The 22,058-nt window shown below is 41.4% G+C and overlaps 1 long non-coding RNA gene and 1 pseudogene across 1 annotated transcript; one reads left to right on the top strand and one right to left on the bottom strand.

Moving 5' to 3' along the window:
• Positions 1-3,591: 3,591 nt before the first annotated feature.
• Positions 3,592-13,308, top strand: LOC150039967 (uncharacterized). Its single transcript, XR_016534173.1, has 3 exons — positions 3,592-3,742; positions 4,708-4,767; positions 13,234-13,308. It is a non-coding gene; the product is annotated as an uncharacterized LOC150039967 (long non-coding RNA).
• On the bottom strand, positions 13,179-14,242 carry LOC150039966 (deubiquitinase DESI2 pseudogene; annotated as a pseudogene).
• Positions 14,243-22,058: the final 7,816 nt, after the last annotated feature.

The raw sequence follows: 22,058 nt of genomic DNA, 5'->3' as shown, positions 1-22,058 counted from the left end.
CCTTCACTACCTGGAGGAGCTCTTCACTACCTGGCCCCCTAGGGCCTACCAGACCCAGCTGAGGCCCTGCCTTCCGGATCCGCCCCCCACCCCGCCCAGGATCCTGACCACAGACCTGAGTCTGCACTCACCACTTCCCACTCCCCGCGCACCCCGCTGTCCTCGCGGAGATCCACAGGCACTGCACCCCACACCCCCGCAGGTGGCTCTGAAACCAGTTCGGGCCATGACGTCTGTGGTATCTAACCCGGAGAAAGGTCAGCAGCGGGGCCTAGGCCCTGGGTGGAGGGCGCTGGCGTCCAGGGAAGAGCCTGAGAGGCTGTGCTCAGGACCACAGCTCATGAAGATGCTCCTACAATTAGCCAATCAGAAGCAACCTGTGGTGATTGCCTCACCATGGCCCATCCCGCCCCCAGGCCTGAGTCACCCTACTGGGTTCATTTACTTGACTGAGTGGAGTTGAAGGAAGGAATCCAGTAAAAACCATCTCCTGTTAGCTCAAGCTTTAGTCCCTGAGCCAGTTATTTGTGCAGCAGACTTTGCTCTATGTATCCATTTGTAGTGTGTGTGTGTCTGTCTGTCTGTACCCTAAAGGCTTGACCTCAGTCGGCCTGGGTGCTGTTTCTAAGCTTTTTTTTAACTCAAGGTTAGCTCTCTACCACTTCAGCTTTTTTTATGTTTATTTGAGTTTGTAAAAGGCACAGGGCGTTGGAGAACCCTCAACAGAGGAGAGTAAGTGTTCACCGAGTTATTGGTGGGGACTCCCACCAGATAGCCCTAAGGATGCCATAGTTGACACCAAGTTTACTCCCTCAAGAACTGGGAGAAAAATGGCCCATTTCTGTTGGCCTGGATGAGGGTTTAGGGCTTGGGTGTTTACGGTTTTGAACTAAGTGTGGGAGTACAGCGTGTACTGTGGAATTGGAAAGACCAGTTTACAGGGGGAGGAAAAGCCTGGGTCCATACATCTGGTCAAGGAGGAGCTGCACCCAAAGCGGCATCATTGGGACTGGCCAGGGACTTGACAATGCAGAGGTTGGTTTGGCACACGTTGGGACTGGACAAGACATCTGAGGAATTAGAAGTTGTATAGCATGGCACAGAGGGATATAAGGGGAGATTTAAGGGCACGGTGTGATGGGTGGAAGTAGGTTTTATTTTTAGTAGAAATGTTAACTAGGAACCAAACCACAGGGGATTGTTGTAGGGGAGCCCAAAGAAAATAATCTGTTTTAATTAAAAGATTGGAGAATGGGCCAGGAGCATAGCCTAGTGGTAGAGTTCTTGCCTAGCATGCATGAAGCCCTGGGTTCAATTCCTCAGTACTGCCCACATAGAAAAAGCCAGATGTAGTGCTGTGGCTCAAGTGGCAGGGTGCGAGTGTTGAGCAAAAAAGTCCAAGGACAGTGCCCAGGCCCTGAGTTCAAGTCCAAAGCCTGGCAAAAAGTTTTTCATAAAACAATTTAGGAGATGAGTATAAAGAAAAAGAACCACTAAAACCATAGAAACCGCCATCATCCAGAAAAATTAACCACTAACTTAGTCCTATAACCAGATAGTTTGCTGATGCTTTTGAATTTTAATATGTTCAGTTGATTCCTTTCTGGATATAAATACACATATGTGCAGATACTATCTCCTAGTACTGGCATTGGGGCTTAAACTCAAGGACTTGCTCTCAGGTTTTGGCTTTTTCCTAACTGAAATACTAGGCGAAATAGGCACCGTAGCTATGATTCTGTGTCTGAGGAAGTTGTATCTGCACATACATCTTTGGATTACTGGTCAGTGGCCTCTGCATCCTAAAAAAGACATACTGGCCATACAGGGCTTATCGGAGCCCCATGTATATATGATCTTTCATTTCACATACAGGCTTCTCACATTTAATATTCCATTGCTCTTGAAAGAGGAAATTCATCTTGTCAGAATGTGATCTTCACAACTCCCCACAGCTCATTTTGTTTATATCATTATTCTACAGATTCCTTCTATGGTTCTTTTAATTTAGTTACTTTGTATTATTGTCATTATAAAGGTGATGTACAGAGGGGTTAGTTATATTCAAGTAAAAACTACATTCCTTTCTGGACAATGTCATCTCTTCCCTTGCTGTCTCTCAAGCACAATTCTTTTTTTTCCATATATTTTTATTGTAATTAATAGTAGGGTTACATTATATTCATAAGATAGAAGGTGCATTTCTTCACAAATATTGATACCCTTTCTCATGTCCTGTTTCCTATTTCCCTCCACCCTCCCCTCTCACAACTTAATTTCCCCCTTTCCCTCTCCTATTTCAAATAACCAATTAAGCATACATAAAATATATCAGATAATAAGGTGAAGTATTATAACAATATGAGATAACCAAGGGACAGTAAAACAGATGAGAGATAACATAGTATATCAAGGACAACAATCACTCATTATATGGCTTTTGTTTCTACATCCTGGAGGTCCTTTCATTTAGCGTCATACTATATGGCTTTTTTTTCTGTGTTGATCTTTGGCTCAGTGGCAAGATATATGTATAAAGATTTTCTTTGAGCTAGGCACCAGGGACTCATGCCTGGAATCCTAGCTACTCAGGAAGCTGAGATCTGAGGATCAGATTGAAGCCAGTAGTGGCAGCAAAGAATCAGAAGTGGAGCTATGACTCAAGTGGTAGAACGGTAGCCTTGATTGTAAAAAGGGAAAGGATAACATTTAGGCCCTATGTTTAAGCTTACTGTGTTAGAAAACAAGAGCAGGAAAGTTTGCATTTCAATGTAATCTGCTTTTTCGCCTTTCTGAAGTAAGCAGATTTAAAAACATAGAAAAGTGTTATTAGTGAAGAGACTAATTCTCAGCAGTGCTATTAGTTGGAACAAAAGAAAAGATCATGAGAAAGAACATGTATAGGAATTTAGGGTTATGTGCTTTCTTCAGCAATAGATATTTGAATATCATAAGTAAAGGACTGTGATTAGCTGAAGATACCTGAGGCTAGTTTTATAGACTCTGGGTCAGAAAGGTCAACTATTTATTTTTTCTTTTAATTGTTACACAGCATTTCACAGAAAAATTCTGAAGCAATGAATAGTGATGAATATAAAGATTAAAAACTAGTCATAGAAACTGTCACCATACAAAAAGTTTCAAAATTATCTCCTAGACTTCCATAACAAGTTAGATTGCTGATGTCTTTGAATATTAATATGTTCAGATAATTCCTCCCTGAATACAAGTACCTATGTGCAGATATGATCATACAATCTATCATCTATAAGTCTGTCTTTTCTATCTGTCATTCATGTACTTCCTGGTATTGGAATTGGGGCTTGAACTCATGACTTGTCCTTCTGTTTTGCTTTTATTCCCAATAAATTCCTGGTTGAACTATGCACCCTAGCTCTCACTCTGTGTGTCAGGAAGTTGTGACTGGACATAGGTGTTTGGATTCCTGGTCAATGGCTCTACATCTTAAAAAGACATACTGGCCATACAAGTCGTGTATCAGCCCCTGTATTCATGATCTTTCATGTCATATACATGTTTCTCACATTTTCCTGTCCAATTCCTGCTAAGAGAGGAAGTTCAAGCATCTTGTCAGAATGTGATCTCCACATCTCCCACTGGCTCATTGTTCATCCCATTATTCTGCAGACTCCTTGCTTAGTTCTTTTGAAGAAGTGTGCTGCTCAGTCCTCTGAGGCTGAAAAGCTAAGGATACAAACTCCAGTGAAGGCACGAGGGCAAGGTAAGTATCCAATTTACTTCTAAAAAGTCATTTAACTGAAATTTTCTCAACAGATTTACTGTTATGTTAAATGGTCAATCAAAATGATAGCTAATAAAGGTAAGCTTAGAAGTAGATCCACAGAATAACTAAAGTAGTACACTGCATTTGCCTTTTTCATTACAGGTCAAAAGTGACCTTGTGAATTGATAATTTTTTAAGTCATCAAGCTCTCTGAATAGGATCAGTGGATCAAGCCAGAGAATGGGGCTTCATAATGAGTTTCACTATCCACTCCTGCTCCTGGCCCTACTGTTTACTTTTTTTTTTTTTGCCAGTGCTGGGCTTGAGCTCAGGGACTAAGCACTGTCCTTGGATTTTCTCAAGGCTAGAACTCTATCACTCGAGTCTCAGCACCATTTCTGGCTTTGATCTATGTATGTGTTATTGAGGAATCGAACCAGGGTCTTTGGGCAAGCTAGGCAAGCACTCTACCACTATGCCAAACTCATGCCCCCCCTACTGTTTCTTTTTATCCTGTTGCTTCAATTGCACCCAATAAATTAGCCACCAAAATGGTTCCATGCACTTATCTTGTGTAAGCTTCTGTATATATTCAAGTGATGAAGATCTGGGTCACTGAAGTAATTCCTGCTAGGCCCGGGAGCATGGCCTAGTGGTAGCCTCTTGCCTTGCTTGCATGAGGTCTTGGGTTCGATTCCTCAGGACCCCATACACAAAAAATGCTGGAAGTGGTGCTGTGGCTCAAGTGGTATTGCTCTAGCCTTGAGAAAGCCAAAGGTCAGTGTTCAGGCCCTGAATTCAAGTCCCAGGACTGGCAAAAAAAATTTGCTCTTGGTTACTTTGAATACTTGAGGATTTGCACTTTTGCTTCTTTAAGGATCAAATTTTCTTTTGCTCTAAATACCATGATTTATCTGATTTTAGTAGGTGAGACTGATAAAAGATAATGGTTTTCTCGGCAGGACATGACTCAGTCTAATGCAGCAGAAGGGCAAGACATATGTGAGAGAACATAACCTTTGGTATGTTCATTATTTACATTCTATCTTCTCCTATAAGGGGTCTTTGTATTTTCAATAATATAGCCAAAGGAATTTATATCCCAGGTTACTCTAAACAATCAGTGGGACAAAGCATTAAGTGCTCTATAATTCATTTCATAAGTATGAATATTGGGACACTCCTTAGAAATGTCAATATCTTATATTCAGTATGATACTTAGAGTTACACTCAAAATGGATGATTATGATTTGTGCTTCTGATAATAAATATGCCTCATGTAGATCATGCCTATAGTCCTACCTAGTCAGGAGGCTGAGATCTGAGGATCAGGATTCAAAGCCAGCCCTGGCCCTAATGTCCATAAGACACTTATCTCCAATTAACCACCAGAAAAATGGAGGTGGTGCTGTGGTTCAAGGGGTAGGGCAGTAGCCTTGGGCTGAGGAGCTCAAGGAAACACCAGGCCCAGAATTCAGGTCCTACATCCAAGAAAAATAAAAAAAATAATATGGCTCATGTGATAAAAGTTTAAATCCCAATCAAGACTAAGCATTCTGAATTGTGAATCCTATTTTGTTACTAACTCTTAGCTTCTTTCGAATTCGATAATTCTCAGAGGTTTCAAATTCATAATTTCATATTAAAATCATTAGTGCCAAAGATTTGGACAGAAATATATCGTGTGCTGTGCTGTGAACTTCAGTATGTGGATTGAGCGAGTGAAGAGTCTGACATAATCTAACCAGTTGTGTCTGAGAGGTGTTTGAGAAGGGTGTTTAATATCACACAAAAAAAACAGAATATTTCATTTTAATGAATTGGATCAGAAAATAAAATCAAATGTTTATTGGCTAATTTAAATATAGCTCAGCATAGATTCACATTGGATATTTTGCTGTGAATACACACAGATTAAAGAACCAATATGCATGATAACCAAATGGAAGAAAGCCCAGGAACCCATATATACAATAGGAACTTAGGAATCATAGCTTCATGCCATGTTAAAATTGTGTTATATATTCAAAACTGAATCAGTTTCCCTTTCTGAATATTAACCTATGGAGACACCATCGGTGAACAAACTACGCATGTTTGCATTGTATTGACATGATGGACAGGTATCTGTGAGCAAAGAATTATAGCTCTAGCACCCCTTCCAATGAAGATGTTGAGAAAGCTTTAAATTTCCTTTGTTCCTGAGATGGAAGCCAGAAGGTGGAAAAGTCCCTATTCAGACAACGGATTTCCTCATGAGACCTTGATCCTCCATGGAAAGAAAGCTGAGAGACAAGTGAATCTCTAGGAGGATCATTGTCCAGAGAGATGAGCAGAGCATGCCAATGTTCATCATTTTACCCTGACAGTCAGGGGTTGGGCAGTTGTCAGATAGAAAGATACCCATTATCCTGGTGTTTACGTTGTAATCAATTGGAAAGAAATTTTGTCAAAAGTCCAAGACTCATTTTTCACACTTAACAAATAACTGTTCTTATGCCAGACTCAAAGGAACATAGGCTCAATGGTTTTCCTCATTTGTCATAATCAGTAGAAACCTTGGGCTCCCCTAGCAGAGATTTACAACAGAACAAACCGAGATACATAAGGCCATATGGTATGATACTAAATGAAAGGACCTCCGGGATATAGAAACAAAAGCCATATAATGAGTGATTGATATCCTTAGCGTGCTATGTTATCTCTCATCTCTTATGCTGTTCCAGGCTTATCTCATATTGTTACAGTTTTTCAGCTTGTTGTCTGATATATTATACATATGCTTATTTGGTTATTTGAAATGGGGTTGGGAAGGGGGAAAAACAAGATGAGGGGCGGAGCGGAGGGAGGGAAATGGGGACCAAGACATAAGAGGGTATCAATGTTTGTGAAGTAATGCACCTTCTATCTGGTGAATATAATGTAACATTTCTAATAATTACAGTAAAAATATATGAAAAAAAAAGAAATAGCTCTTCTTACCAGATACTTCTCCTTTAGATAATCAAGAGCCTGGGATTTGGTAGGTCCATGTTCAAAGCCAGCCCATCACGAAAGTCTGGGAGACTCCCTGTTCACAATAAGTAGCATTAAAGGAGGCAGGCAGTGTGCCCTATGAGATGAGGTCGAAGCCAGACATGGTGTAGAAAGTTGAGCAAGAGTTAAGAGAAGCCCTAAGTTTAAAAGTTGAAATCGAGAGGGGGAGAGAGAGAGAGAGAGAGAGAGAGAGAGAGAGAGAGAGAGAGAGAGAGAGAGAGAGAGAGAGAGACAGAGACAGAGACAGAGAGAGAGACAGAGACAGAGACAGGGACAGAGAGAGACAGAGAGCGCACAAGCAGTAAGAAATTGTCCTTTTAATTTCTTTAAGCTTATTATACCTTTTTTCTTCCTAAGGGAAAGTTTACATTGTGGTAAAACTTTCAGTATTTAAAACTAACACACTGAATAAAATTCCATTGAGTTTTCTTGTCAGTGAAAGCTTTTCCTTAATGTATAGATCAATATGCTCTTGTGTCCTTGTGCATCTAGGAAAATACTCTTTCTTTTTCTATTGCTGTTGATCCTAGGCCTTTAATTGAGGGCCTGGGCACTGAGATGTTTTTCTCTTTTTTCTTCTTTCTTTTTTCTGTGCCAGTTCCAAGGCTTGTACTCATAACTGGGGCCCCGAGCTCAGGCCCCAGGACTTACCAAAAAAAAAAGAAAGAAAGAAAGAAAGAACAAAAGAAAGAGGCATTGTCCCTGCGTTTTCACAGGCTAGTGCTCTACCACTTAAGGCACAGCACCACTTTCAGGTTTTTCTATGTATGTGGTACCTAGGAATTGAACCCAGATTTTTGTGCATGCTAGGCAAACACTCTACCACTAGGCCATGCTTCCGTCCCACTGAGGTGATTTTACTCTTGGTTACCACTCACCCATTTGAGCCACAGCTCTACTACTGAATATTTGAAGGTTTATTAGAGATAAGTCTGTTAGACTTTGATTCCTAAGCAGATTTCAAATATGGATTCTGAGATCTCAGCCTCCTGAGAAGTTAAGATTACAGATGCAAGCTAGTAGAGCCCAGCTGACCATTACCTTTCTTTTGCTTAATTCAGTATTAGGATCCTTCTTATCATACAAATATCATCTTTTGATACATAAGCAAATTCTCTCCTGGAAAGTGTTTCTGTATTTTATTACTATCCTAGTGAAAATATTAGTACTTTAAAAAATATGTATTTGATACCCTATCCTCCATAGCTTATGGGATGTGCAAGGTTGCTTTCTGTGTTCTTGAGTTAATTGCTTGCTGAAATAGTCCCACCAGCCATACTTCTGTATATCTGTAAGATTTTTCTATAGTCACATGCTTGAATGACATGAACAATGACCTGACAACAACCATGGCCGCAACAACAGTAGTTTTACATGAAAATCAGAAGAAAAGAGCTCAGTGATAAAGACACTGAAAACAACAAAGTTAATTTTTTACGAATTCAAACATTTTTACTTAATTAATTTTGAATACTAATTAAGGAATTGTAGCCATGAATTATAGCTGAAATAGGATCTTTACATCTTTATCTTATGTATTTGCTTTTTTAATTTTTCCTCTAACCTTTAAGAAGAAGAAAGAACTCCAGGTCTGGTAATGAATAATTATCTCATTTGTATATTTGATGTATGGGATTGAATGTATTTTCTGAAATACATATACATTTTCAAATACTGTTATTAAATTTATAGATCACACACCAAATAAATGGAGCAGATGATTCTAATGTCTTCTCTCAGTTGTCTGAATTGGTCTCAGAAGAGTCTGCCTTGCCTCATTATGAGCATTTCTCCATGTAAAATACCACTGGATACCTCTAAGTTCTTTTTGTCTTCCCCCAGTTCTGGGGCTTGAACTGAGACTCAAACTGTGTCCCTGAGCCTTCTTTGCTCAAAGATAGGGATCTACCCCTGGAGGCACAGCCCATAGTTGTCTTCCTCTGAGTATTTTACGGGAGGTGAGCGTCTTACGGACCTTCCTGCAGCAGCACCCTTCTCCTCTGTGCTCTCCCATCCTCACTGAGGACCATACCGCTTCCACCTACAATACTGCAAGAACCATAGGTGCCTTTCACATTCACGACAACTCCAGAGACCATGGTCAGTTTTGTAAATGCTAATCCCATATTTAGTGTACACCAGATCTTTTCAAGCAACATGGCCACAATGTTATAGCTCTCACTTCTCTGTCCCCAGGAGCTCCAACTCAGTAACTTTTGTGAAGCACATAAACAATTGAAACTCTCTTAGACTCCAGAGAGATGTGCACTGAACCCAGAGGATGAAGCAGGAAATCGCCCCACTCACACACCTATGCACATATCTCTGTAGATGCCTTCACAACTCTGGCACCTTATTCTTCCCACATTATTTTCATGCTACAAAGAGTTAAAAGAAGTGATTTTCCTATTTGGTTCCTCATTTCTGACCCCTATGCTTTTCACAATCTCACAAAAAAAGGCTAATTGGAACAAGGATAAAAGACATTTCTATTCATATGATGCTAATACAAATGCATAGCCAGACGATGACATAGCTTCTATAAGGCCCCAGAGTTCCTTCCAAAAGCTCTGCCCTTTATAACCAAACCCAAAGGTAAGGACCACCAGTTGGGGCAGCCGTCTAGGAGTTCACAAATCTAGCTGTTCTCTATTCAGCCACTACATTTCAATAGTCATAAATCATACATATTGACTCACTCGTCTTTAACCTTGAAATGAGAAAAGAAACTTATAAATCCCCAGTTAATTTCTGCACAGAAAGCCTACATCAACTGTGAAACAATTCAGAGAACTGAGATGTACAGAGTTCCTACAAAACGTAAACTCCTCTCTTGTTTTAAATATAAATATGATCGTGAGTCACTGGGTTTGAGAACATGCCTTTGCTAAATTTGATCTTGAACCTGAATGCTTTTCACAGAAGCCTTTAATTCAGTTATTTGAAAGGAATTAAATCTTTCCAGCATGCCTCATGCTTAGTATCTTTTAATATTTCCTTTATTATTCATAAAAGACACAGAAATGTACTCAATGCTTCATAAAAAGACCCTTGGTTGAAATCATAGGTAAAAATGCATAAAAGGCAGAATAAATAAGACCTTCATTTGTTAAGGAAAAGAAAAGACCCTCAAAAGGAAATTTGGCTGCAAAACTGCCACATTTGACCACACTATGTTTTAGAGGCACTGCATAAAAATGAGCAGAATCATCAAATGCACATTTTTTCTTACAATAGTATTTTTTAATAAATTGATGTATTTCAATGTTATAACATGATAGTCCAATGTAGCAAAAGTGAAGACGCTTGGTACTTTTACAGAAACACTCTAACAGGACAGTGGCATCTGTGGAGATTCTTGACAGCTGAGCACCTTCCTACATGAAGACTTGCGCGTATCAGTGTAGGGAATGAGCAGGCCATGAAAATCTAACAATTAAGCTGCACCCTGAAACCACAATAAAGAGAAGGGGGATACAAAACAGTATGGCTAATTTGCTAAAGAAAACGAGTCTTTTAAACAGGTCATTTAAGGAAAAAATAGTGTTAAAATCACAGGGCATCTTACTGAAATGAAGCTGTAAAAAGACAGATTAGAACCCTGAAACAGGGAATGCTGCTAACACTGTGTGATGGAAGTGGTCAAGGAAGACAGCCACGCAGCTGTCCTAGGTGCTGACCAAAGCCAGAAATCCCTGCTCTGCACTAATGCTGGTGATGGGTCATCTATGCTATTGCTGGGGGTCAGAGCGACAGTTGGCTGGAGTTCAGGCATCAAGTGGCGGTGCTCTCAGATTGTACCACCACCTGCTCTTCCACAAGCCACACTTGCCAAAGTTGATGTCCCCCGCCCCCCACAAAGTGTCTTTAAAAGAAATAGGAGAAACTAGAATCATCTGACTTGTAACACTATTATTATGTTCAAACCACCAGGAGAAATGTGGTTTACTTGGTTACAACTATAAAAACTTCATCTGAACCTGATTACATGTACATTAATGATCAGATTTTTAACATGAATTTTTCTAAAGGACAAGTCCAGGTAGAAATAACAAGAGTTGTTTTGAAGCTTTAGGGGCAATTTGAACTGTAGAGCAGGACTGAACTGAGATTGTCTTTATCTTCAGTTACAACTAGATTGTAAGCAGTCACATGTCTAGAGTTTTATCTGCTGACTCTCAGTAAGATAATTGGCCTTATACCACTGATTTTTCCCCCTACTGGGGCTCTTCTCATTATTTCTAAGCTGCAAATGCTGCAGATGAAAACAGCTACAGGGAAGTACCCATCAAGTCACCAATGTGCATTCTAAATAAGCAGGCACAGAATGAACATTCATGGCTACTTAGGAATATCTAACCAAGGCAGGTTACTCCTCTGAGGCAGTAGCCCAGGTTTCAAACACGTGTACTTCAGAAGCTGTGATCCAGACTATTTAAAAAGCCCAAGCTGACAGCATTAAATACTTCTTACTGATCAGGTTTGGGTGTTAGGATTCTGTACACAGTAAACAACTTACTGCTAGAGCAAGACTCCATCTACAAGCTGAACTAAGTCAATATTTCACTGAAGTCATATGTTCCTCCATCGCTATCACATCTCTTAAAACAAGTGCTCTGCCTGCAACAGAACTGACATTGATCTGTCACGCTTTCCTTGCTGGATACAGATATAAAACAGTCAGAAAGCATAAAGTAGTGTCATTTTCCTCAGGCATATGCTTAGAACCCAAGGTTTATTTTCCCTATCAACAGGTTGTGCTTAAGTTGATAAAAATCAGCTTATGGGAAAGTTAAAACTGTGGTTAACTAAAAGTTATTATGTTCGCATAGACAGCAAACAATACAATCCAAACATTTAAATAATTGAAAAAAAGTCAAAACCAAGAACATAAGCGTATATAATGCTGAAGTCACTGCCTTGCATCATTTTTCTTCTTTCCAATATTTTATGTAGGACAGTCATTCGGTGAATATTCATTCATCGAACAAGACATGAAATGACTTGGCTATTACACACAAAGGACTCACTGGAAGCAGACAAAAGCAGTTGCTTTCTTGCTAAGCAGGCCTTTTCTGTAGTAACAACTTCAATCTCAAAAGAGTATGTTAGGTTCAGAGACATACATTTGAGGGGATAGAAAAAGATGGAGTTAAAGACATATAAATATGATTTTTTCCAACAAGGAGTCAGTAAGAATAAGCTTTCTATTACAAGGGGAGATTACCCCATCACTAACAATCCTGACATTTTTTTCTGGTATGGAACCTAAAAAGTATGAAATACCAAGGAGTATGAAATACCTTTCTGGTGTGTTTCATTAGCTATGATTTTGAGGATTAATATAAAAGGTAGTCTGAAGAGTTAAAAGCAGTTGATGTCAATTCACACTGCTGCACAGAAGGCTACTATTTAGTCTATTCCTACCCCATCAAGGAAATCTTTTGTGGGGAAGAAACTATTAGCTATTAAAAATGGAGTCCCTTTCCTAACACATGTGCAAAAACACTCGTCAGTTACAAGAATGTCTTCAATGGAAATCATCTGAATTTTTGAATCAAAGGCATCCAAGCTAGGCAGGTAGACAGGAGAATATCACTCAGCCTAGGTGGACGGGTATTTGGGATGAAAGCCACTGCCCCACGGGCACCTGGGAGATGGGCTCCTCGGAAAAGGAAGGGTGTGAGGAGGTCCTGGCTGGACTCCTGCGTGCCGGGGCCCACCATGTGCTCCTATGTATCAAGCCAGTCTGGTTCTCTGCATCCGATTGCCCAAAATGCTAAAATACAAACCTAAAGGACAATTCTTAAGCAGGTGTTGGAAACTCTGTGTAGCAACTTTTTGTGTCTATTGTTTATGCCATTGTTCTGGCAATTGTCAGGAAGTGTATGAAGAGTACCTGCCTCATTTTTTTTTTGCCAGTCCTGGGCTTGAGCTCAGGGCCTCAGCACTGTCCTTGGGCTTTCTCAAGGCTAGAGCTCTACCAGTTGAGCCTAAGCACCACTTCTGACTTTTTTCTATATGTGGTACTAAGGAATCGAACCCGGGTCTCCATGCATGCAAGGCAAGCACTTTAACCACTAGGCCAAACTCCCGGCCCACCTGCCTCATTTTTTAAATATATTTTTATTGTAATTAATAAAAGGGTTACATGATATTTGCCAGATAGAAGGTGCATTAATTCACATACATTGATACCCTTTCACATGTCTTGGTACCCATTACCCTCCCCCCACCCCCCATCTTGGTTTTCCCCCCTTCCCTATCAAATTTCAAATAACCAAATACAAATAAATTCAATATATCAGATAACAAAGTGAGATACTGTAACAATATGAGATAACCAAGGGACTGCAGAGGATATGAGAGATAACATAGCACATTAAGGACAACAGTCATTCATTATATTACCTGCCTCATTTTTGAAGATGAATATTTTCTTCTTTTACAGTGGCAGAAGTCCATGCAAGATCTGTAAACAGCGATACAAAATACTGTAAACACAACTTAACAGAGCTTGTATAAAACAGAAGTAAATCCAAATTTTCAAGTGGGTAAAAAACCAGAGGGTATCTTGCTTCATAGAAAGTTCTCCCTCCTGCGCCAAGGGATAGATAGATAGATAGATATAGTGTGTGTCTGTGTGTGTGTGTGTGTGTGTGTGTGTGTGTGTGTGTGTGTATGTGTGTGTATGTGTGTGTATATCTATATATATATATATCCATTTTTTAAGATTACAAATATAATCCTGAGCTGAAAAACTGGGATTGGGGGAGAGCCATCTTTGCATACAAAGTACCCAAAGGATGTTTACTCTGTTTTCTTTTCTCTAATGATGTTCAACTGCTGGAGACAGTTCCAAAGGTGACTTTGAGAGACACTTATAGCTTAGTGTGGTGTCCGGATCTGGCGCCTGCAGCAGCATTTTTCATCGTGGCAGATGCAGCAGCATCCTCCGCTTCTTCCAGCTCATCTTGGAGCTCTTGGCTAACACTGGACTGCAGGGCTGCAGGAGTGGGCCACTCCTTTGGGAGGCAACTCTGGAGAAAGGGTATACAGGAACTGAAGTAGGCAAGTCGATTGATCCATCCAGGAATCTCTTTCCCACAAAGAATCTCTGATAAAGCTGAAGAAAAACGATTGCAGTTTTTATGCCTTCAATGACAGGCATTGCTTTTATATCCTTTTCCCAGTTCCTCTACCATTTTTTCTATATCATCTTCTAGGAAATCAGTGCTCCCTAAAACAACAGTTAAATTTACACGTTTCTCCTAGTTCAGAAGCATTTCCTGGGGAAACTTCAAATACTCCAGAAAAAGAGTAAGGACGGCCACCATGAGCAGATTCTCTGCCCTACACGTCAAGTCCTGAATGGAACACTCCAGTCCTATAGATGCGGTGCATTCGTTCATCCAGTATGCTTCCTACACGTGGAGCACAGCTAACTGATGGACCCCCATTCTCACCTCGGCCCTTTCTCCTCCCACTGCTCCGGGTCCGCAGGGCGGGTCCGCTTCCACCTGGTGGTCCTCTCCGGGGCCTGGGGCAGGCACTAAGCATCCAGCCCAACCCGCAGCCACCAAGGCGGGGCATCGGGAAGCTGGGCCGCTCCGGGGCCGCCAATGGGAGCCTGTGGAAGGCCGGGGAGGGACAGCTGGCTACCCACTCTGGCTCAGGTGCCTCCTCTTGGCTGCAGACTCGTGGGGAAAGGCGGAGCCTGAGCGAGGGCAGGCACTGGGACCCGCCTCACAGCCAAGATTCAGCCTGCATGAGCTGGGGTTCTGGGACTCCATACCTGGGGACCTAAAACTCCAACACACTTTTTTAAAAACAGGGCTTCTTGGCCGAGGGCTCGTGTGAATGCACTGTAATGTAAGCTGCCCAAAACACTTGCAGGATGGCTTTTTGCACAATCTGTTTGCTGGCACTCTGCAGCTTCGCCCCTTCAGGCTCATTTCCAGGATTCTCACCTAGACAAAGGTATGAAAGGTAGGGGAGGAGAAAAAAAACATAAGTTATGAACTTTGATCGGGAGGGGTAAAGGTCAAGGGTGGAAAGAAGAATTGAGACTGTGTACACACACACACACACACACACACACACACACACACGCATGCACACACACAAACACACTGGAATTTTATATATCCTTCAGAAAGAATGGAATTGCATCATTTGCAAAGAAATGGAACAACCTGGAAAAGAAAATCATTTTAAGTGAAGTAAGCCAAGCTCAGAAAGAGAAAACATTGCACATATGGAAACTAGAATTAATTTAGATAGAGCAAATAAGTAATCACAACTCCTTAAAGATAATAAAAATAAAGTTTTAAAAAGAATTGAGATCATTAGAAGGTATTAGAAAAACATAATTACAGTAAAGGGCCCTCTATAGCACCTCTGCACCTTCCTCTTCTTCTCCAACAAAATCTCCATTCCATTTGACCCTTAATGTGATCCAATTCATATTCTCACTATCCCAGAATCCTCATCTGTCAGGGGAGGTCCCAAGACAGTCCTAACCATTAAAGTCCTTTGGGGAAGCGTTTAGGAGGGGGACAAACTTGTGCAGTATGGCCATTTTCACCTTCCCATTCTTCCTTACTGCGTGGGATGCAGACGTGTGGAATATGTGGCTGGGTATTCAGCCATCTTATAGGGAGCATGGAGATGAATGTCTGGGGGGGTGGGGGAAGAAAGTGCCCAGTTTCAAAAGCATCAGTGAACATCTCCATTCACCCGGGACCATGAATGTGGAGACAAGAAAACCCTTTTTGTTTAATCCACCATTGGTCTGAGGTTATGTTATCTTTAGCCAAACATATGCCTAACATATATAGTAATCTCCTGGGGCTAGAGAAAAATAATCACTGAGTCCTTATCAAGCCCAATTCTCCTCCCACAGCGTCATCACAAGGACTGAAGATGTTCATTCAAAGCCGTCCACCACCGTTGAGAACGTACAGAAAGTTCCACATGGTAAGCAGGTTAGGCCCATGGTCCCTTTGCTCTCTGGAATACTTGTTCAACTCTGCTAGCCTGGAGTTAGCTGGAGATGACATGTATAAAGAGTGCTTATGGCTTTGCTCCAATAACAATGTATTTGCAATAATAATAATAAAACAAGTTTGTGGGTAGATTTGGTCTATAGGCCATTGTTTTTTACTGTTGACCTAGATAGGACTTTTCTAACTAGAAGTCCACTCAACACTTCTTTCTTTTCCTTAGTTAAAAACAATTCTTTTATCTGGGTCACTATATAACTAGGTAGGGCTAAACTCCGATCAATGAAGTAGAAATATTCAGTGACAAATTCTGTAAAAAGATTTAAGAGAGAACAGGCAGGATAGATAAGGCCTTTGCCATCTTCCTATCTGGCTGCCTGTAACTCTGATCTGATGGTCATGATGACGAGGGTGATCACCAGTAGGAATAGTAATTAAGAACCCAAAGGGAGGCCACCCCTCTCGTGACCCTTTCATTCCCTGCAATATGCTCCTCATCTACCCTGAGACAAGCTGGCCAACAGATATCCCAACTGGAGCCAAAAGGAAGCAAAAAAAAGAAAGGGAAGGCAAGCAATTTCCTTCCAAGGACTTGTCGCAGAGGTTGTGAACGTTTCGATGACATTCTGTTGGAGGAAACATAGTCACCTGGTCACATCTAGCTTCAGGAGAGGCTGAAATATTGGCACGGGCTGGGAAGCTATGTGCCCAACTAGTTCTAATGCTAGAATGAAGAACTATTGATGCCTTAAAAAAAAGAATTAGAGATTTTTAAATTTTATTTCCACACAAGGGACACACACACACCTACACACACACACACACACACACACACACACATACACACACACATACCAGGTCTTGTATTAGGTCAAATCTGATATGCCATAAAGATAGCTCTTTCTACTACCATTTTACAACATAGCTCTGCAAACAACTTTGAAGATCCATGCTTGCTCCACGAAAGAGTATCTTAGTCAAACTACGTTCGTGTCCATTCTAAAAGGTCCCTGCCCAGCTATGCAGCTCTTCTGTCATTAGATAGAGAAAAGCATAAACTGGATATTTAGAAATCGAGAAAATAGAAGGCGTACTCTTAAGTCTAGCTATGACTTAATATTTGAGCTCCAACTAATATGAATACAAATTGATCAAATATCAAAGGAAATATGAGAAGCCTTGGGTGCCTGGAAGATTGGCTTAAAAAATCCTATCTTCTTGAGACCGGAATTTGCGCTAGTGGTAGAGTGCTTTCCTAGGATGCACAAAGACCCAGGTTTGATTCATCAGTCCCACATACATAGAAAAAAGCCTGCAGTGGTGCTGTCGCTCAAGTGGTAGAGCTCTGACTTTGAGAAAGACCAAGGACAGTGCTCATGCCCTTAGCTGAACCTCAGGACTGACAAAAAAAACCCTATCGTCTGTCTTTATTACTCCCTTTGACCAACATATCAATGACACCTTAGTAGAGGATATGAGATAAACAGAGCCAAACATGCATGAATTGGGAAAAATAAAGACATGAGAAAAGCCACTTAAAGCATTTAATAGACAATACAAAGTAAGGCAGGCACCAGTGGCTCACACCTGTAATCCTAGCTAATCAGGAAGCTGTGATATGAGGACTGCAGTTCGAAGCCAGCCAAGGGCAAGGAAAGCCTCTGAGACTCAGTTCCATACCTGCTGCCCCCAACACCATTTTTTTCCATTCTCCTGGCATCCCCCTGACTTCGTGGAAATTGCTTACTCTTGTTTGTGCTCATTCATGCCCTCTCTTGTCTTCATAATTTTACTGGCTGCCCTTTCCCCAGAGGGCATCCAGAAACTGGCTGGCCTTTGGCATCTGTTCAGCTGAAATTCAGCTGAGAACTTTCCAGATGAAGCATTACCACTATCCTCTCTAGAAAACTGTCATTTGGTGCTGGCAACACCTCAGGTCAGCTGTCCCGTGGCCTGCTTCTCAGCCGTTCCACTTTACTGGAGAACCACAAATAGTAAAATGAAGCCAGGAATCACTTCATCCCTTGCAGAACAGGTATTGGTCACCAGTGGCCTCTGATCAGGATCTCAGGTGCTCCAAGCATTGACTTGCAAGGACCCAGTGTAGTCTAACACTTAACGTGAGGGCAGTGAGAGGACACTGTGCTGCAAGCCAGCAGAAGGCAGAGCCAGGTGCAGAAATCCCAGGAGCAATGCAATGAATCATCTAGATGAGGTAGGTGGCCTACTGCTTAGTTGTCCTCTAGCTTCATTAGCATTTACAACCCCATTCTCCTGTTCCATGAGAGATGACTAGCACAACGATGCTCATTGCAACACTATTCACCATAGCAAAGACATGGAACCAAGGTAGATGTCCCTCAGTTGATGAGTGGATCAACAAGATGTGGTATTTATACACAATGGAAATCTCTGTTGCTGTCAGAAAGAAAGACATCGCCTCATTTGTAAGGAAATGGAAAGACTTAGAAAAAATCATATTAAGTGAAGTACGCCAGACTCCAAGGAACATAGGCCCAATAGTCTCCCTCATTTGTCATAATCAGTAGAAACCTTGGGCTCTCCTAGCAGAAATTTAAAATAGAAAAAAATCTAGAGACATTATGCCAAAGAGTATGACACTAAAAGTAAGCATCTCCAGGAGAAGGAAACAAAAGCCATACAATGAGTGACTGTTGTCCTTAATGTACTATGTTATTTCTTATCTCTTTTGCCATCCCTTGGTTATCTCATATTGTTACAATATTTCATCTTGTTATCTGATATATTTTACATATGCTTAATTGGTTATTTGAAATTGGATAGGAAGGGGGGAAATCAAGATAAGCGGGGGGAGGGTGAGAGGGAAATGGGGACCATGTCATAAGAAAGTAAGAAAGGGTATCAATGTTTGTGAAGTTATGTACCTTCTATCTGGTGAATATAATGTAACCCTTCTATTAATCGCAATAAAAAAAAAAGATTAAGGACAGCACCCAACCCCTGAGTTCATGCTCCAAGACTGGCACAAAAAAAATTAACACTTAAAAGAAATTGGCAAAGCACTTTCTATATGAGGAGCACTAGCTTAGATTTTGAAATTAAGATATTGTTCTGAGTCTAGCTTGTTTGAGCTTACAATCTAGGAGAAGAATCAGAGTTCAGCGGGCCCACTGAACCAAAGCCACTCCAAGTGATTGCAGGTTGCAGAGGAATGGACCAATAAGAGAAATGCAAGAATGATAAGTAACAGTTAGACATGAATGATGGTGCAATGCAGGCACGTCGAGGGGCGATGGTACCCCCAAGCTTTCAGAGAGAAAACTATAGTCTGCAATTTCTATCCAGCCAAAGTAGCCCAGCAGTTTTGTCATGAGATGGATTTTTTAGCCCTCCACCCACCTAAGGATTGTTAATTGGCAAGCTTCATTCCAGCTTAATGGTTACTCAAGCAAAAATTCTTAAAACAACAGATTTAATTAACACGATTTAAGCCACTAAACCAAGCCCAAAAAGTCAAATGCAATTCCCTAAACCTCCCTCATCTTGGGACAGTGACTCTGCCCACTGTGCTGGGCCTGCAGATGGACTTAAGCCACTTTCAGGTGAGTAAAAGGTATATTGGGGTAAAAATAACCCTCATTCACACCCTGACATGGCTTGCTTTCAATCTCCTGAAAGTGTATTTCTTTCCTGGTGAACTTTCACTGCGTAGTTTCCATCCTGCCTGAATTCTTTAGCCAGATGCAAGGAAAAAGGCTGATTAATCCGACGTTTTTTCCAGTGATAATGAAAGCAGGAAGACCATGGTAGAGTGTGACACACAGGGAGGTCAAACTGAGGGGAAAGACCCTGGCATGTGTAAGAGCCAGGCCCTGCCAGGATGTGAGGCCTCCTGAATGGTGAGTGCCCTTTGGAGAGGACTGGGAAAAGGCCAGTGCAGGTGCCTCAGATCCTAACGGGCCTCGAGGCCTGGGTGTATTCTGAGATTAAAGCAGCCAGATGTTGTGAGATTAAAACTGTGGCATGACACAGCTGGAAAGCTCTGGGGACAGCCCCACCATCCAAGCAGGCTTCCAAAGACTAATGGGGCTTGGAAAAGCCAAGTGGGGAAGAAGGAATTTGCTTTCCTGCTTAGGGTAATTCAGACTGGTATGCTAACAAAGTCACTGAAAGTTTGTTTGGGCTTTGGCTTCTTTTTCTTCCCCTCCACCACCCTCCAACCCCAGTATTAGTAGGAGGAATGAATTCAGGGCTTTGAGACTGCTAGACTTGCTAGGCTGGCTCTCTACCACTTGAGCTACAACTCCCAGCCCTGATTTCTTTTGTTGGTTTATGGTTGTTGTGCCAGTACTAAGGCTTGAACTCAGGGCCTCACTCAAGTTCTCAATTGGCTTTTTTTTCCCTCAGGCTAAAGCTCTACTACTTGATTCATACCTCTGTTTCCAATATTTGGTTGGTTAATGGGTGATAAGAGTCTCATAGAATTTTCTGTCTGTGCAGGTTTTGGACTGTAATCCTCAGACCTCAATCTCCTGAGTAGCTAAGATTACAACCCTGACTCAACAGTGCCTGGGTAGCCCAGCTTTCTACTGGTTATCATGGAAATGGAATCTAGTGGAGTTTTGTTGTTGTTTGGGTTATCCCTGACATGTTGTGCTCTGGATATCTGTCTCCTGAGTAGCTTAGACTAGCCTGAGATTCTAGCACCTAGCTAGAAGGCTAAACTTGACCTTGCAGAACTACTAAAATCTAGTTTATATAATATTCATGGGATGCAGCGCTTTAGAAATCCCATACAGAACAACACCAATAAAGGAAAAGACAAAATTAATCTAGGAATCAAATTTGAGTGTTTATGCCAAGAAAAATAGGGGTAATTTTGAAAATGAATAGGAAAAGCCTAGCTTTTGTAATTCAACTGTTGATATTTGCACAGATCAACCATTGACCAATACAATACATAAAGAATTCAACAGCTACATGGACAACTCATTCATGTAAAATATGATATTGTCATAAAGGAAGGGAGTTTCAGACCAATGCAACTGAGCCATATAGAACTTTGCATAAATCATTGATAGGCTTTAAATCTATATTGGAGAAAAGGATTGTATAACATTGGCATTACTCCTGATAAACATAACGCGACTGACACACGACATTGTGCCTGGGCCCAGGACCACAGTGCACATATGACACAACAGGGCAAATAAGCCACACTCTGCAGTCTCTGGAAACATGTGTGCCAGTGGGAGGTGTGTGTCACTGATTGTCACAGTGTACCCCTCTGTAGGGGATGTTGGTTGTGGGGGAGGCTGGGCCTGTGTAGGGACAGAGGGTCCGTGGGAAGTATCTGTCATTTTCTTTCAATTTTACTGTGAACTTAAAACTACTCCAAAGTAATAAATTCTGAGCTGGGCACCAATGGCTCCTGCCTCTCATCCTAAACTACTCAGGAGCCTGAGATCTGAGGATTCAAGGTCAGAGTCAGCCCACGCAGAAAAGTCCATAAAACTCTTATCTCCTGTTAACCAGCAAAAACCCAGAAGTGAAGCTGTGGATCAAGTGGTAGCAGGCCAACCTGTGGAACCAAGTGAGTGGCCCTGGCTGGGACAGGCAGGTAGGAGGAGGCTGGGTAGCCTTGCATTGGGTGGGTGAGGTGCGCCGCCTACTGGAGGGTAATAGAATAATATACTATGGAACCAGCGCTGGAGAAATAAAACCTTTATGCATCTCAGCTCATCTGTATCATTACTATGCTTGCTACACAGCCGTAAGCAAAAATGCTAATGGACATGCCAAGGCCCTGAAATGAAGCTCCACTACCAGCATACGCATGCACAGACACACACACACACACACACACACACACACACACACACACACACACACACACACAGTGAGATACCCCTCTGCCCATCACCTTAATAATAATAATAATAAAATTTTTGAATGCCAAATGAAAGCTCTAGCCCTGAGTTTAAACCCTAGTCCAGGAATGAAGTATTAAGATAATCAGGCTCTTTGAATAAACTCAAACCATCTTTGTGGCCTGACAGTAGGCCCAAACTTCTTAAGCAACACAAAAATAACAACCATTAAAAAAAGAAGGAATGGGGGTGGGTGTAGTGAAATAGAGACCAAGACATGAGAAAGGGTATCCATGTCTGTGAAGTAATGCACCTTCTATCTGGTGAATATAATGTAACTCTTTTATTAATTGCAATAAATATATGAAAAAAAGAAAAAGAAATATTTGACAAATTGGATTATGTTAAAGCTAAGTACA

This window comes from Megascapheus bottae, unplaced genomic scaffold, assembly GCF_031878675.1.
Source record: "Megascapheus bottae isolate mThoBot1 unplaced genomic scaffold, mThoBot2.hap1 HAP1_SCAFFOLD_43, whole genome shotgun sequence".
NCBI classification, from domain to species: domain Eukaryota; kingdom Metazoa; phylum Chordata; class Mammalia; order Rodentia; family Geomyidae; genus Megascapheus; species Megascapheus bottae.
This window is presented reverse-complemented; position numbering and strand designations above follow the sequence as displayed.